Source organism: Protopterus annectens, chromosome 4.part1, assembly GCF_019279795.1.
Source record: "Protopterus annectens isolate FY-2018-M chromosome 4.part1, PAN1.0, whole genome shotgun sequence".
NCBI classification, from domain to species: domain Eukaryota; kingdom Metazoa; phylum Chordata; order Ceratodontiformes; family Protopteridae; genus Protopterus; species Protopterus annectens.
Genome location: NC_056734.1, coordinates 691,632,785 through 691,648,654, shown reverse-complemented (window position 1 = coordinate 691,648,654; position 15,870 = coordinate 691,632,785). Strand labels below are relative to the sequence as shown.

The 15,870-nt window shown below is 40.2% G+C and overlaps 1 protein-coding gene across 1 annotated transcript in view; it reads left to right on the top strand.

Moving 5' to 3' along the window:
• LOC122801016 (schwannomin-interacting protein 1) overlaps positions 1–15,870 on the top strand; it is a 1,488,345-nt gene that overhangs the window by 272,683 nt on the left and 1,199,792 nt on the right. The window lies entirely within an intron of this gene.

Here is a 15,870-nt window from a genome sequence, read left to right as displayed (position 1 = left end):
ATTGGGTGACTTCAACTACCCAAGCATAGACTAGGAGCATTACTCTAGCTCCAACACCCTAGCCCAAAGGTTCCTAGAATTTATAAACTCAAATGCTATGGAACAACTTGTTACCACTCCCACAAGAGGGGAAAACATACTGGACCTGATCATCACCAACATGGGGGCTCTATGCTCCAGACCAGAAGTGTATCCCTCACTGGTAAGATCAGACCATAAACTAATCTCACTGGATATTCACATCCCAACCCCACCCCCTGCCCAGAAAACCACAGTGAAAAACTTCTCTAAAGCAAATTTCACACTCCTCAAAACCGAGGTGGAATCCTTCAAAGCCCCAGGGCCTGTGGAAAATACAGCCCAGACCACAGAATCCTTTATAAACACATTCTATGAACACCTTCAGGAATGCATGGATCATGCAATCCCAAATAAAACCAAGACCCAATCCTCCAAAGGCAGTCATCCTGTCTGGTGGACCCCAGCCATAAACAAACTATACAATAGAAGGAGGAAGCTACTACATGATAGAGCAAAATCCCAAAAAGGGAAGGCATCTCTGATCAGTATTAGCAAAAAGCTACGGGCACTCATAAAATCATCTAAGGCCAGCTTCGAAAGAAAAATTGCACAGGACACTAAGGATAATCACAAGGCTTTCTTTAGTTATGTTAGGAACCTGGGTGGGAATTCTCAGATATGCTCAGAATTAGTCCAAAATGACAAAAATACACCAAACCCACAGACATTGCCAACATCCTAGCTGACAGGTTCAGCGCAAACTTCTCCCCCCCTCCCAACTAAAAGGGCAATTATCTATCCCAGCAGAGTGCTGCCCCCCTGGCATCTCAGATGCTCAGGTAAGAGCCGCCCTCTCCAAAGCAAAAAACACAACATCAATGGGACCAGACTGTATACCGGGCTGCGTCCTACATGAACTCCAAGAAGAGCTAAACCCAAACATAAAACTACTGTTCAATCTCAGCCTTACTACAGGATATGTACCCAAAGAGTGGTGTACAGCAACAGTGGTCCCTCTCCACAAAGGTGGTGCCTCAACGGATCCTGGAAACTATCGCCCCATAAGCCTGACTAGCTTGATCTGCAAAGCTATGGAAAGGATCATCATGGACCTCATAAATAAAGATATTGGGGACCTACAGACACTGGATCCTACCCAGTTCAGCTTTGTTAAGGGCAGATCCTGCCTCTTAAACCTGGTTGATTTCTTTGAAACAGTCACCAAGGCCATTGATGAGGGGAAGGTGGTCCACACAGCCTACCTGGACCTCGCAAATGCCTTTGATACAATACCCCACTCGGGCATATAGATAAGCTCACTAGCTTAAATATAAACCTCTATGTCACTAGATGGGTTGCAAACTGGCTCAAGGACAGAACCCACATGGTTAGAATTGCTGGAGCCATGTCAGACTCCAAACCAGTTACAAGTGGCATCCCACAAGGCTCAGTCCTGGGACCTCTCTTGTTCGGTATATATTTCTCAAAGGTACAGGCCAACACGGAAGGACTGTGGCTGACCAAGTTCGCAGATGACTGCAAACTAGGCACCATAATTGACTCTCCAGCCGACACAAGCATCCTACAAAAGGGCCTCATAGAAACAGACAACTGGTGCCAGAGCCATGGCCTCAAGCTAAACGCCAAAAAGTGTATAGTTATCCCCTTTGGCAAAAACAAAGTGCCCACAAATTACCACATAGGTGGTAATCCATTAAGTACGGAAGAAGTAATTTTAAAAGTAAAATTAAAATTAAAATTCTTAAAAGAAGTAATTTTAAATTTTAAAATTTAAAAGAACTACTTTTCTCTGTTTACACCAATAATCTAGCCTCTGCCACCAAACATGGCACACTCATCCAATACGCAGATGACTCAACCATCATCTGCTCAGCCCAGTCCCTACCCAAACTGCAAAAAGTCACACAGGAAGCCTTTTCCTCTGTTGAAACATGGTTATCCGATGCCCAATTAATACTCAACCCAAACAAAACTAAACTACTCATCTTCCAACCCACCAAACATACTCAAAACAACTCTCACTTTAACATCACAGCAAAAGACAACACCACTATATACCCAACTGAACACACCAAATTGCTAGGAGTGGAAATAGACAATAAACTAAAATTTGACATTCACATATCCATGACCATAAAAAGTCCACAAAAACTAGGAGCATTATACAGAAATAAACAATTTCTCACCAAAGCAGCAAAGATTTCAATAGCAAATTCCCACCTTATCTCCACCCTACTTTATGCCTCTCCAGTATATACCAACCTAAGGCAATGTGATCTAAACAAGCTAGAGACCTGCTACAACAAAATCGCCAAATTCGCCACAGGGGCATCCTACCGTAGTCACCACTGTCTCTCACTTGCTGAACTGGGCTGGCTTGAACTCCCTCACCTCCTTCAGTGGTATCAACTCTCACTCACCCACAAACTAGTAAACCATCCACTAAATGTCCCATCCCTCCAGAATCTACTCCAACCCTATCGCACCACCAGACCACTAAGATCCAGCAACAAAAATCACTTGCAGATCACTAAAGCCAATAACTCTGCTGGTGAAGCACTATTCTCTTGTGTCATAGCCAAATTATGGAACTCACTCCCACCCACAGTTACCTCCGTACCATCATGCACCAACTTCAAAACTTTATTAAAAGCGCACCTAAAAACATGCTGGCTCTGCCCTTGCAACTCACACTCTAATATCATCCACCCCATCCAACTACTACCTTTCTTTCACCTCCACTAACTACCTTGATGATAGCAAGCTCAGATGCCCATAAGCCTAGTACTTATTATACAGCAGGATCTTCTCATTGTTACATTTGTTAATGCCTGTTATGTACTTCACAGATAAAGATTCTAGTTGTCTACTGATGTACTATGTTCTTCATCTGTAAATATGTTGTAAGTAATTTCTGTTAAATTGTTAATCGCTATGTAATCCAATGTAACTACTGTCTGTTTATTTTACTGTGGAGCTTTTCTTCCCGGGCCTCCACTGAAAATGGACCCACGTCCAGTTGGACACTCCCGGTCAACAAATTTAAATAAATAAATAAATAAATAAAAGTAATTAGGGACCTGGGGAACCAAGTTGATAGCAATCTCTCATTTGAAAACCACGTGGCCAAAGTGGTTAGAAAAACATTTTATATAGCCCACGTAATCATGAAGGGATTCACATCTAGATCAGGGGAGGTCATTGTGCCACTTTACTCATCCCTCATCAGGTCCATAATTGAGTACAATGCCCCTTTTGGGATGTACCTTACCAGACACCTGCAGCAACTGGAAAGACCCCAAAAGTACCTCTTCAAGAGGATCAAAGGGCTCAGACAGATGCCATATGCTGCCCAGTTAAAGAAACTCCAGCTCTACTCAGTGGCATACCGCCTGCTCAGAGGCGATCTGTGCCTGATGTATAAAGCCATGTCCAACCCGGAATTAATGGACATGCTGCACCTGAGAAAATCCAAATCCCATCGAGCTACGTGCTCGAGAGACTTGAACCTCAGCACTGAAATAAATAGGACATGCTGGAAGGACAGATTCATAACCCAGAGGCTCCATTCACTCTGGAATAAAATCCCAGTCCAGGTTAGGCAGAGTCCCTCATTGACTCTCTTCAAGAGGAATCTTGATGAGTGGATGGGAGATCGTAGGTTTACCCCAGGTATCCGTTCTGTGTCACTGTTAGACAGAGGCACAGTATACTAACCTCGAAAAAGGGCATAGCAAAATGCATTTAAAATGGGTGGCGAAAGCCACACACACTCTGACTAGGCTTATAAATGCCCTAGGACAGATAGCCTAGTATGAACCTATGAACCTATGAACCAAAAAAGGAATCCATATTAGACTGGATCCTAACCAACAAGCCTTCATCTGCCATTATATCTGGTATGTTACCCAAATCCCTCAGTAATCACCTACCCACATTCATACTAAGATAGCACACAAAACCCATAAAACCCCCCATCCTACTTTCTATCCATAGTTCCAGAAATGTCCTACCAGACCAATTCATCAACACCTTAAAAACATAAATTGGTCACCTCTTAAAACTGTTACATTAGAGGAAGTCGTGGAGTACTTTAATACTACCTCCTTAGGTATCCTTAATCTTATGGCCCCACAATGTATAATTCATACTAAAACCATCCCAGCCTCCTGGATCTGAAACGACACAATATCCCTTCGCAAACAACGAGACATAGCTTGGCCAACCTGTTGTACCAACAAAACAAGTGCAAATCAACAATACTTCCTAGAGCTCAGAAACAAAGCAAAACAAATACATAATGACAAAACAAGTTATTATATCCAGCTACAAAGAAACTCACTACAACAATCCACAAAAATTCTGGTCCGCAATCAACCACATTCTCCAACCAGACAAAATCACCTCCCCAAACCTTAACATGAGGGTGATAACAATGATATTGCCGCTCAGTTTAATGACTATTTCACCTCCATCAAAAAGTGATTCAACAATTTCCCCACTACTACTATTACAAATACCCCCAAAATGCAAAACTCTCACCGTAAGACCAACATACCATTCTCCCTCAAGCCAGTTCCAACTGACCTAATGCGTAAACACCTTGCCAAATTGAAACCCACCACCCTCGCTGCTGATAAACTCCCCACTGATTACCTCAGGATTGCTGCTTCTGACATTGCCTACCCTATTTCCATACTCATCAATAGATCCATAACTGAACACACTGTCCCCTCCCTCTGGAAAATTTCTTACATTGTCCCCCTACATAAAGCTGGATCCTCGACAGAACTTAGTAATTATTGCCCCATAGCTATACTATTTCCCCTTTAAAAAAATCTTAATCTTAGAAAAATGTGAACACACCCAACTACTGAATCATCTTCTTCAATATAACCTGTTAGCAAATTCCCAACATGGATTTTGGCCAAACCATAGTACCACCTCTGCCCTTATATCCTTTACTGACCACGTCAACCAACAAAGAAATCTCAGTAACTTAGTATCTGTTGTCTTCCTAGACCTGTCAATGGCATTTGACACAGTATCCCACTGCAAATTACTACAGACACTCTCTGAGCTCAATCTGGATAAATCCTCTCTACCATGGTTTAAAAATGATCTGTCCCTCTGGCAACAAGCTGTTAAATGGTATAACTCTCTCTCACTTTCTCCTCCCAGTGGTCCAAAAAGCAACAGGTAATGGTGACCAGCTAAACGTGCTAAAATACAGTGGGACAAGGTATTCTGCAAGGATTCATTCTTGGTCCCTTACTATTTTCCATCTTTACCAATAACCTCCCCTCGGCTACCCAACAAACTAATATAGTACAGTATGCTGATGATACCACTGTTATTTGTTCAGCCCCCTTTCTACAATTACTCCAAGATAAAACCCAGGAGGCCTTCACTACTATAGAAAAATGGTTAAATTCCTCCCAACTCATACTAAACCCATCTAAGACCCAACTCATGATCTTCTACCCCTAGTTTGCCATTCTCAGTAACATTCTCCAACAATACCCTTATCACACCAGTAACCCAAGCCAAGCTACTAGGTGTAACTATTCACCAAAACCTAAAATTCGACAAACATATAGCACTAACAATTGCCGAAGTTCATAAAAAACTAGGTTCACTCTACCGCTGCAAGAACTTCCTCACACAGGAATCCCAGTTCACTCTCTCTCATATACATCTACTCTCCACCTTACTATACGCTTCCCCAGTTCTAACTAACCTAAACAAATCTGACCTTCTGAAACTATCTACCTGCTACAGTAAAATCTCAAAATTTGCAACCAATACTAAGTTTTGTTATCATCACTGCCTCTCCCTAAGACAACTAGGATGGTTAGAACACCCTAACCTACTAATATACAATCAACTTCTGCTGACCCATCAACTGCTATACCACACAAATACAATACCTGCCCTCTCTGGTCTGCTCACTTTCCATAATACTGTGTGTCAACTAAGATCTTCCAATACTGCCCTACTGACTGTTACCAATTGTTTACATAGCACAGCCGAATCTCTTTATTCCTATGCAGTTACTAAGGCCTGGAACTCTCTACCCCCTGACATTAAATGTCTAAATAGTAAACATACTTTCAAATTCCTACTAAAAGATCTCCTATTCAAAACTTGGATATGTTCCTGTACAGAACCAGTCTAATTTCACCTGTTCCTGACTTTCAGCATCCCTAGATCACAGGTGTACTGTGTAGTTTCACTTAATGCATAGTACTGTGAACCAGATGTTTAGGCGACCTTTATAGTTATGATTTCTAGTTTATGACCCTGTTTGTCTATGGAAACTTCTTTTTGAATTTATGTTCAAGCAATTCTATATTTGTTGTACAATATTTTGTTTGTTTCTCAATATTCTAATCACTTTATGCTGCATCAATTGTAAAACTCTGATTTTTACTCCTTTTATATGTTTGATGCTCTTTGTACAAAATAGATGTGTTTATATATTTTTTTTTATTACTTTTATTATTATTATAATTTTTTTACTATGTATTTGGAGCTTTTCTCCCCGGGCCTCCACTGAAAATGGTCACCTTGTGTCCAGTCGGACTAACCCGGTAAACAAATGGAAAATAAATAAAAATAAAATAAATAAATATATAACCCTATGGCTTCTTGGGCCCTGGGTTATTTGAGTTATTTTCCAAATGGTTATTACTGTGCTGTTTTGGTCAGGAAAAGTGTTTTGAAAGGATGTTAAGGAAAATGAAAGCTGAACAGCAACACAATTTCTTTCCTTAATCATACTTTTTGTTTAAGCCATCATTGAATTAACAGGTTGTGTAAAAAGAATAATTTTGAAATGCACTTTAGAGCATATGGGAAGTGATAGCTTCCTGAAAAGGCTGAAGAGTAAGGAAAAATGTGAGAAAAAGTTGAAGAAAAGTAATCTGTATTCTATGGGGAGCCCAGGATGGGGGGAGAACAGGGGAAGACTAGACGGTATGTGGGGGGGGGGGGGGCAGTAGCTGAAACAGTAAGCCTCTGACACCATTTCGAGTCCAGATTTATACACAGAGTTGTTGTAATGTATCATTGTTGCAACTAAATGCCAGTAACAGTAAATATCCCTTTGTGAGATGGGCCAAAATAGTATGGTACATGGGTCTGTTGCAATGTAAGAGTATTATAGTTATATGTCAGTCTATTTGTACTGCTCCTAAAAGTTTGCAGAAAAAACTAAAGCATTGCTTAGGAAGGGTGGCAGTGACAGGGTGATAAATAGACTGGAAGTGGCTAGAGGGCCCCCAACTTGACATCTGCTGGGGGCCTCCAAAATGCTAACACCAGTCCTGGTCACAGCAGAGCTGTTATATCATATTTCTTGTATTTGCCTTCTTGGCCTAGGAATTGACTGAAAAGGGTATCAGGACCAGCTCATGTACACAATCAGCAAACTTAAAATAAAAAATAAAAAAACACAAGCAACAAGAAAAACAATAAATACATATGACTAAGATGTAAAAGACCCTATAAAAACTTCACTAAACCCTCTAGCACCTCGACAAAGCCTTCAGGTGAGTTCATTACCAAAAAAAAAAAGCTAAGCTGCCTAGTGCAAGCCAGAAGGATAAGAGGTCAGTGACCTGGGTTTGAAGTAGGCCTTACTAGTTCACTAGTAAACACATTCTTATTTCATATTATTCATATCACAGTTGTGCTTTGTTGACCCTGAAGAAAACATGTTTAATTAATTTGTAAGAAAATACTAGAAGACAGGTTTCAATGATTGGTTTAACACTGAGCAATGTGTGTTCATTTCTTTCCCTCTGTTTTTCTTTGCATGATGTAACTAAACAAGAGTTTTTGTACTGAAGTAAAATATTAGGATTTATAATGTAGTACCATGTTGTCCACTTCAGAGATACATTTCATCTTGTTTAGATGTCCGAAATGGCACTGCTTGTTTTGTTTTATATTTTGTAAGTAAATTTATATATATTTATTTTATTTTATTTTACATTTGTTGACCGGGAGAATCTGACTGGATGCATGTCCATTTTCAGTGGAGGCCCAGGGGAGAAAAACTCCACATTTTGTTAATATACAACTAAGTCATTTGACATATACAAAGACCAGTTACAAAAAACATTTTAGCTTACAGAGAAAGAAAAACATTTTTAGCATATAAATGTAGTAGAAGGACACGTTAGTTGAATGCACAGTAATATTTACTTGACCAGTGATATTATAAACAGGGATATGCATAATTTACCAAGAACTGTATTTTGAGTATGGTGGTGTTAGAAAGAAATGGAGAGTAGAAAGAGTAGAAGGAAGCTGTTTAGAGCATAGTGAGACTGCTAGTAGATGAAGTTAGCATAGTGAGACTGCTAGCAGATGAAGTTAGCATAGTGAGACTGCTAGTAGATGAAGTTAGCATAGTAAGACTGCTAGTAGATGAAGTTAGGTTAGTAAGACTGCTAGTAGATGAAGTTAGCATAGTAAGACTACTAGTAGATGAAGTTAGCATAGTAAGACTGTTAGTAGATGAAGTTAGGATAGTAAGACTGCTAGTAGATGAAGTTAGCATAGTAAGACTACTAGTAGATGAAGTTAGCATAGTAAGACTGCTAGTAGATGAAGTTAGGTTAGTAAGACTGCTAGTAGATGAAGTTAGCATAGTAAGACTACTAGTAGATGAAGTTAGCATAGTAAGACTGTCAGTAGATGAAGTTAGGATAGTAAGACTGCTAGTAGATGAAGTTAGCATAGTGAGACTGCTAGTAGATGAAGTTAGCATAGTAAGACTGCTAGTAGATGAAGTTAGGTTAGTAAGACTGCTAGTAGATTAAGTTAGCATAGTAAGACTACTAGTAAATGAAGTTAGCATAGTAAGACTGTTAGTAGATGAAGTTAGGATAGTAAGACTGCTAGTAGATGAAGTTAGCATAGTGAGACTGCTAGTAGATGAAGTTAGCATAGTAAGACTGCTAGTAGATGAAGTTAGGTTAGTAAGACTGCTAGTAGATGAAGTTAGCATAGTGAGGCTGCTAGTAGATGAAGTTAGCATAGTAAGACTGCTAGTAGATGAAGTTAGGTTAGTAAGACTGCTAGTAGATGAAGTTAGCATAGTAAGACTACTAGTAGATGAAGTTAGCATAGTAAGACTGTTAGTAGATGAAGTTAGGATAGTAAGACTGCTAGTAGATGAAGTTAGCATAGTAAGACTGCTAGTAGATGAAGTTAGCATAGTAAGACCGCTAGTAGATGAAGTTAGCATAGTAAGACTGCTAGTAGATGAAGTTAGCATAGTAAGACTGCTAGTAGATGAAGTTAGGTTAGTAAGACTGCTAGTAAATGAAGTTGGAGTAGTAAGACTGCTAGTAGATGAAGTTAGCATAGTAAGACTGCTAGTAGATGAAGTTAGGTTAGTAAGACTGCTAGTAGATTAAGTTAGCATAGTAAGACTACTAGTAAATGAAGTTAGCATAGTAAGACTGTTAGTAGATGAAGTTAGGATAGTAAGACTGCTAGTAGATGAAGTTAGCATAGTGAGACTGCTAGTAGATGAAGTTAGCATAGTAAGACTGCTAGTAGATGAAGTTAGGTTAGTAAGACTGCTAGTAGATGAAGTTAGCATAGTGAGGCTGCTAGTAGATGAAGTTAGCATAGTAAGACTGCTAGTAGATGAAGTTAGGTTAGTAAGACTGCTAGTAGATGAAGTTAGCATAGTAAGACTACTAGTAGATGAAGTTAGCATAGTAAGACTGTTAGTAGATGAAGTTAGGATAGTAAGACTGCTAGTAGATGAAGTTAGCATAGTAAGACTGCTAGTAGATGAAGTTAGCATAGTAAGACCGCTAGTAGATGAAGTTAGCATAGTAAGACTGCTAGTAGATGAAGTTAGCATAGTAAGACTGCTAGTAGATGAAGTTAGGTTAGTAAGACTGCTAGTAAATGAAGTTGGCGTAGTAAGACTACTAGTAGATGAAGTTAGCATAGTAAGACTGCTAGTAGATGAAGTTGGTTACTAGGAGGAGGTTGAGAGAGCATTTGCTGAGCTGAGGAAACAGGTATAGAGGGTCAACCTAGGGGAAGGCATGGGCATTGTCTTTTGATAATAAGGTGTTCTTTTAGTAGTTGTTTAAATTTAATGCTTGATTTTGCTGAGGTAAAAGCAGGGGGCAGTGAGTTCCAAATTTTACTTATGTAGTTAGGAAATAGGGAATCACCTGCTGAGTTGCTGGATTTGGTCATTTTGATTAATGTTTTGTCACTAGAGCATAGTTGTCTGGGGTTTTCCTGTAATTTAAGCAAATTAGATAGTGCTGGTATTTTTTCAGGCTATTGTAGAAGTTTCTGAGCGAAGACTAGTTGATGGAAGGTAATGAGATTTGGAAGTTCAAGCCAATTTAGTTGAAGTAGTGAGTGGCAATGGTGGGAACGGTAAGGAGCATTTGTGACAAATCTGGCAATTTGATTGTAACAGGTGTCTAGTTTTGTAATTTTAGTTTTGGATAGGTTGGTGAAGATGGGAGCAGCATATAGAAGTGTGGATAGGAGCAGAGTTTGAGCCATGGTAATTTTAGCTTGTTGAGTTAGGTATGTTTTATTTTTGTACAAACAGCCAAGTTTTCTGTGTATATTTTCGATAGTTTGATTTATATGAAGGTCAGACTTCAGTTTGCTGTCAATGGTCATGCCTAGTAGTTTTGTGTGGGAGTCTGGAGAGATAATGGTACCATCACTAGACATAATATTGAAAGTTTCTGCCTCTAAGTTAGATTTGTTTGGTTTGAAAATTAATAATTTGGTCTTTTTGGGGTTCAATAACAGATTTGTACTGAGAAACCAAGCTTCAGTGGTTTTGAAGACTTGTTGGGTGATGGAGAGGAGTGTCAGAGGGTTGCTGGCTGAACAGACTAATGTACTAATGTTGAGTTGTCAGAATATTGTATGACAGTTGTATGTTGAGTGATGCTGTTGAGATCATTAATGAAGATGGAGAATAGTAGAGGGCCTAAAACTGACCCTTGTGGGACTCCAGTTGTAATAGTAAGCAGTGTGGATAGTTTGTTATCCCCCCTGACTGCTTGCTGTCTGCCTAGTAGGTAATTCTGAAACCAGGCTAGTGAGTGATTGGACAGTCCGAGGTCTTAGAGGAACTCAAGAAGTTTGGGGTGGTTTACCATGTCGAAGGCTTTTGATAGGTCTAATAGTCGTGTTTAGGAAGTTCTTTCATCTATAAGTAGTTTAATTCTCATAAGAAAATTGTTTCTTGTTCTTCCAAATGTATTGATATGATTTCTTAATTTCATGGTAATTGATTAAGAAAAGGAGCCTTTGCTTTGGAGATCACACTTGTTGCATGGCACTGCTCTGCACATATTTGCTATACACCTGTGGCACAGACAAATAAATAATAACTAAGATATTTTCACTCTATTGCATATTACCTACTTAAAGACAGAGTATAAATAACTTGCTTATCCTCACTGTAGCTTCCCTTCTCTTGACTTACTTTAAAGTGAGTGAGGTTTCTTATCATTAAGTACACTACGAGAATCTAACTCATAGGATCGTAGAATCATAGGAGGTTACTAGGCTAATGACCCTAGCGCTCTTACAAGCCTAGCCAAGTTTTGCCATTACTTCCACAATCAGCACCTGTCACCCCTGTCCAAGAGGGACATATGTGGACCCCTGGGGTGAACTTATGGTTATCCATCAAATCATCCAGATTGCATTTGAAGATGGCCAATGAGGTGCTCTGATTGACGTGAAGTGGGAGAATGCTCCAAAGGTGTGGAAACATCTGAGTGGAAAATCTGGCCCTCCAGCAGGTTCTATTAATGTCATATACCAGGTTAAGGCCATTAGAGCAAGTAACCCATGTACCATTTAACTTATGGATATGCAGCATTTCCAAAGCAGGGTCAAAGATTGCCTTATATGCAAGGCAGAGATCACCTCTGAGCAGTTGTCATTCATAGGGAATCCTTGCCTGTGGAGTTCCTTTACATGCTCTAGCAGTGATTCAGAGATTGGGAACCTTACACTTTTATCCATGATGTAAGTAGTATACATAAGTAAGGGGGTGTAGAGTGTGAAGCTCCCCTACATGGGGATGCAGAGGGTGAAGACCCCCCTGCAAAATTTCAGTTTAGTGGTACCAAAATACAGTAAATTCTCTTCACTGCATCTTTATTTCTTTGATGTCTATTATAAATAAAGTGGTAGTGGAATGTATCAGTACTAAGTATCTTATCATTCCATCATTGATTGATTGATTGATTGATTGATTGATTGATTGATTGATTGATTGATCATTTGTTAACCAGTTAATCCCACTAAGGGAGACCCAAGGTGGTATTTATATTACTGGAGGAAATGTGGCCAGGGCATCAGGGAACTTCACTAGACTTTTTGATAGGTGCTGTTGGATCTTTTATATTCACCTGATCTTCAGTCAGCCCAAGCAGATGGGGCCTCAGTTTGACATTTTATCTGAAGGATGACATTCAGCAGAATAGTTTGGAAAGTCAGGTATATCTTGTAGAGGATACTGCTGCTCTGGAACAAACTCCCCATCCACATAAAACAAAGATCATCCCTACCCATAATCAAGTGAAAATTTACCCCAGGACTGCCCCATGTTCTACACAGGCAGTTCCTGAATGCTTTATCCCATGCACGGGTCTCCTCATTTATCCCATGCATGGGTCTCCTCAAACTATCTATGGTATGAACCCAGTTATTATCCTTAGAGGTATTACACTTATTTGTTTATTCATTCATTTATTTGTTTATTTACTTACATTTGATTACTGAGTAGTCTCCGACTGGAATAGAAGCCTGCTTTCAGCAGAGACCCGGGGTGAAAAGCTCCAGAAATTTATAGATACAAATGTAGTGCAGTGATATACAAAAAGAGAAAAGTTAAAAGAAAAAATACTTACAGAGTAAAAAATACAATACAATACAGATGAAACACAAAATAGATACATACAGTCGTAAAAATACAAAATCAAAAATCATAACAGAGTCAATGTATAAATTGTTCACACTTTTTTTTTTTTTGTGGAACAATCAAAGGAAAAAAATAGAAGCCAGGTTAGGCTGTAAGAGGTGTAGGTAGACAAGATTAATGGAAAGAGATAGTATATGGGTGCAGTTAGCCTGGAGATGTGCAGGAACATAGCTAACGTTTAGAGTAATATTCTTTTAGAAGTTGTTTGAAAGTATGTATATCAGGGGGTAGAGAGAATATGTTGGGGAAGAGTTCCATGATTTGGCAATTTTATAAGAGTATAAGGAGTCCCCATGATAGTTATGAGATTTAGTTACATTGAGCATGACCTAAGGGACTTAAGGTTTGCATACGGTTGAATGAGGTCAGCTAGAGCGGGGCAGTAATCAGGATTGTGGATTGTTCTATGAGCAATTATTTGCTGGTTGAGGGATAGTAAGCTGGGGAATTCTATCCAATTAAGGTGATAAAGAGCTGTACAGTGATGTGATCTGGGAGGTAGGTTTGAGGCAAATTTGGCTATTTTATTATAACAGGTTTCAAGGTTATTCAAATCTGAATTACTTAGGTTGGTAAAGATTTGGGAACAGTAAAGAAGGGTGGATAGGAGGTCAGATCTAGCTATAGTTAATCTGGCATAGTTGGTTAGATAGGGTTTTGCTCTGTAGAGAGAACCAAGTTTTATGTGGACTTTTTTGATTGTTAGTGCTATATGTTTATCAAACTTTAGGCCATTATCTATTGTAACAACTAGAAGTTTTGTCTGTTTGATTGGTTTGATTTTTGTACCATAAGAGGAGAAGATAGTGAGAGGCAATGGGGTGTTAATAGCACTAGAATTACTGAAGACCGTGAGTTTGGTTTTGTTGGGGTTTCAAATGAGTTGATGGTTGGATAGATAGTTTTCAATGTTTTGGAGGGCAATTTGAGTTTTGTCTTGTTGTTCTTTGATAGATGGGGCAGAGCAGATGAGAGAGGCATCATCAGCATATTGAATGACTGAGGCGAGTTTTGTAGAGCTACTGAGGTCATTGGTAAATATGATAAACGTTGATGGCCAATGATGGAGCCTTGTTCATAGGTTCATAGGTTCATAGGTTCATAGGTTGGTACTAGGCTATCAGCTCTAGGGCCTATACAAGCCTAGCCATAACAATTCCCTGGCTATTTCTTTCCACATTATTTACTTTCCTGGACCCCTGTCTAGCAGGGCGACTGACGTGATCCCTGGGGTGAATTTCCTTTCTCCCATCCAATCGTCAAGGTTCCTCTTGAAGAGGTCCAAAGAGGCACTCTGCTTGACATGTACGGGCAATCTATTCCAGAGTCTGGGGAGTCTCTGGGTCAGGAACCTATCCCTCCAGCATGTTTTGTTTATTGTGATGACAAGGTTTAGATCCCTGGAGTGTGTAGCTCTGAGGGATTGGGATTTCTTTAAGTGTAGCATGTCCAACAGGTCGGGGTTTGACATGGCCTTGTATGTTAAGCAGAGATCGCCTCTGAGTAGACGATATGTGACAGAGTATAGCTGGAGTTTTTTAAGGCGGTCAGCGTAGGGCATCTGCTTTAGGCCTGTGATTCTTTTAGTGAGGTATTTCTGAGGCCTTTCCAGTTGTTGCAGATGTCTTGAGAGGTACATACCAAATGGGGCGTTGTATTCTATAATGGGTCTAATGAGGGATGAGTACAGTGGGACAATGACCTCCTTTTTTCTGGATGAAAAGCCCTTCGTGATGAGGTGTGCCACATAGAAGGATTTCCTGACTGTTGTGGCGATGTGGTTATCGAAGGTGAGACCACTGTCCACATGTATCCCTAAGTCTCTTATCACACTTTCTGTGTTTAGTGTACTGCCACCTATATGGTAATTCATGGATACATGTTTTTCCCAAAGGGGATAACAATACATTTCTTGGCATTGAGCTTGAGCCCATGGCTCTGGCACCAAGCATCTGTTTCTGTAAGGCCCTTTTGTAGAGTGTCCACATCATTTGGGGATTCAATAATGGCTCCCAGTTTGCAGTCATCTGCAAACTTTGTTAGCCAGAGTCCCTTAGTGTTGACCTGTACTTCAGAGAAGTAGATGCCAAGCAAGAGCGGCCCCAGGACTGAACCCTGAGGTACTCCACTTGTCACTTGTCTGGAGCTGGATTTGGAGTCGGCTACTTTTACAGTGTGGGTTCTATCAGTAAGCCATTTAGCAACCCATTGGGTGACATAGGGATTAATGCCCAACTCAGTAAGTTTATCTATGATTCCAGAGTGGGGGATGGTGTCAAAGGCCTTGGCAAGGTCTAGATAGGCTGTGTGGACCACCTTACCCTTGTCCATGGCTCTGGAGACTGATTCAAAGAAGTCAATCAGGTTCAGGAGACAAGATCGGCCCTTCACAAACCCAAACTGGGTGGGGTCCAGTGTTTGAAGGTTGCCAATGTCTTTGTTTATAAGTTCCATGATAATACGCTCCATGGCCTTGCAGATAAGGCTTGTCAGACTGATGGGACGGTAGTTTCCGGGATCCAAGGTGGATCCCCCTTGTGGATTGGGATAACTGTAGCTCTGCGCCACTCAGTGGGCACGAAACCTGAGGTGAAGCTATGATTAAACATGACACTTAGGTGAGGTGCCAGTTCATATTGTAGTTCATGTAGTACACAGCCCAGGGTGTCATCTGGTCCCATGGATGCTGTATTCTTGGCTTTAGAGAGTGCGTTTTGTACCTGTGTGGCCGTTATTACTGGAATTTGGCAATCTTTCGGTATTGAGATGGGCCATTTAGGGGGTGAGAGGAGGGTGAAGTTGGCACTGAATCGATCTGC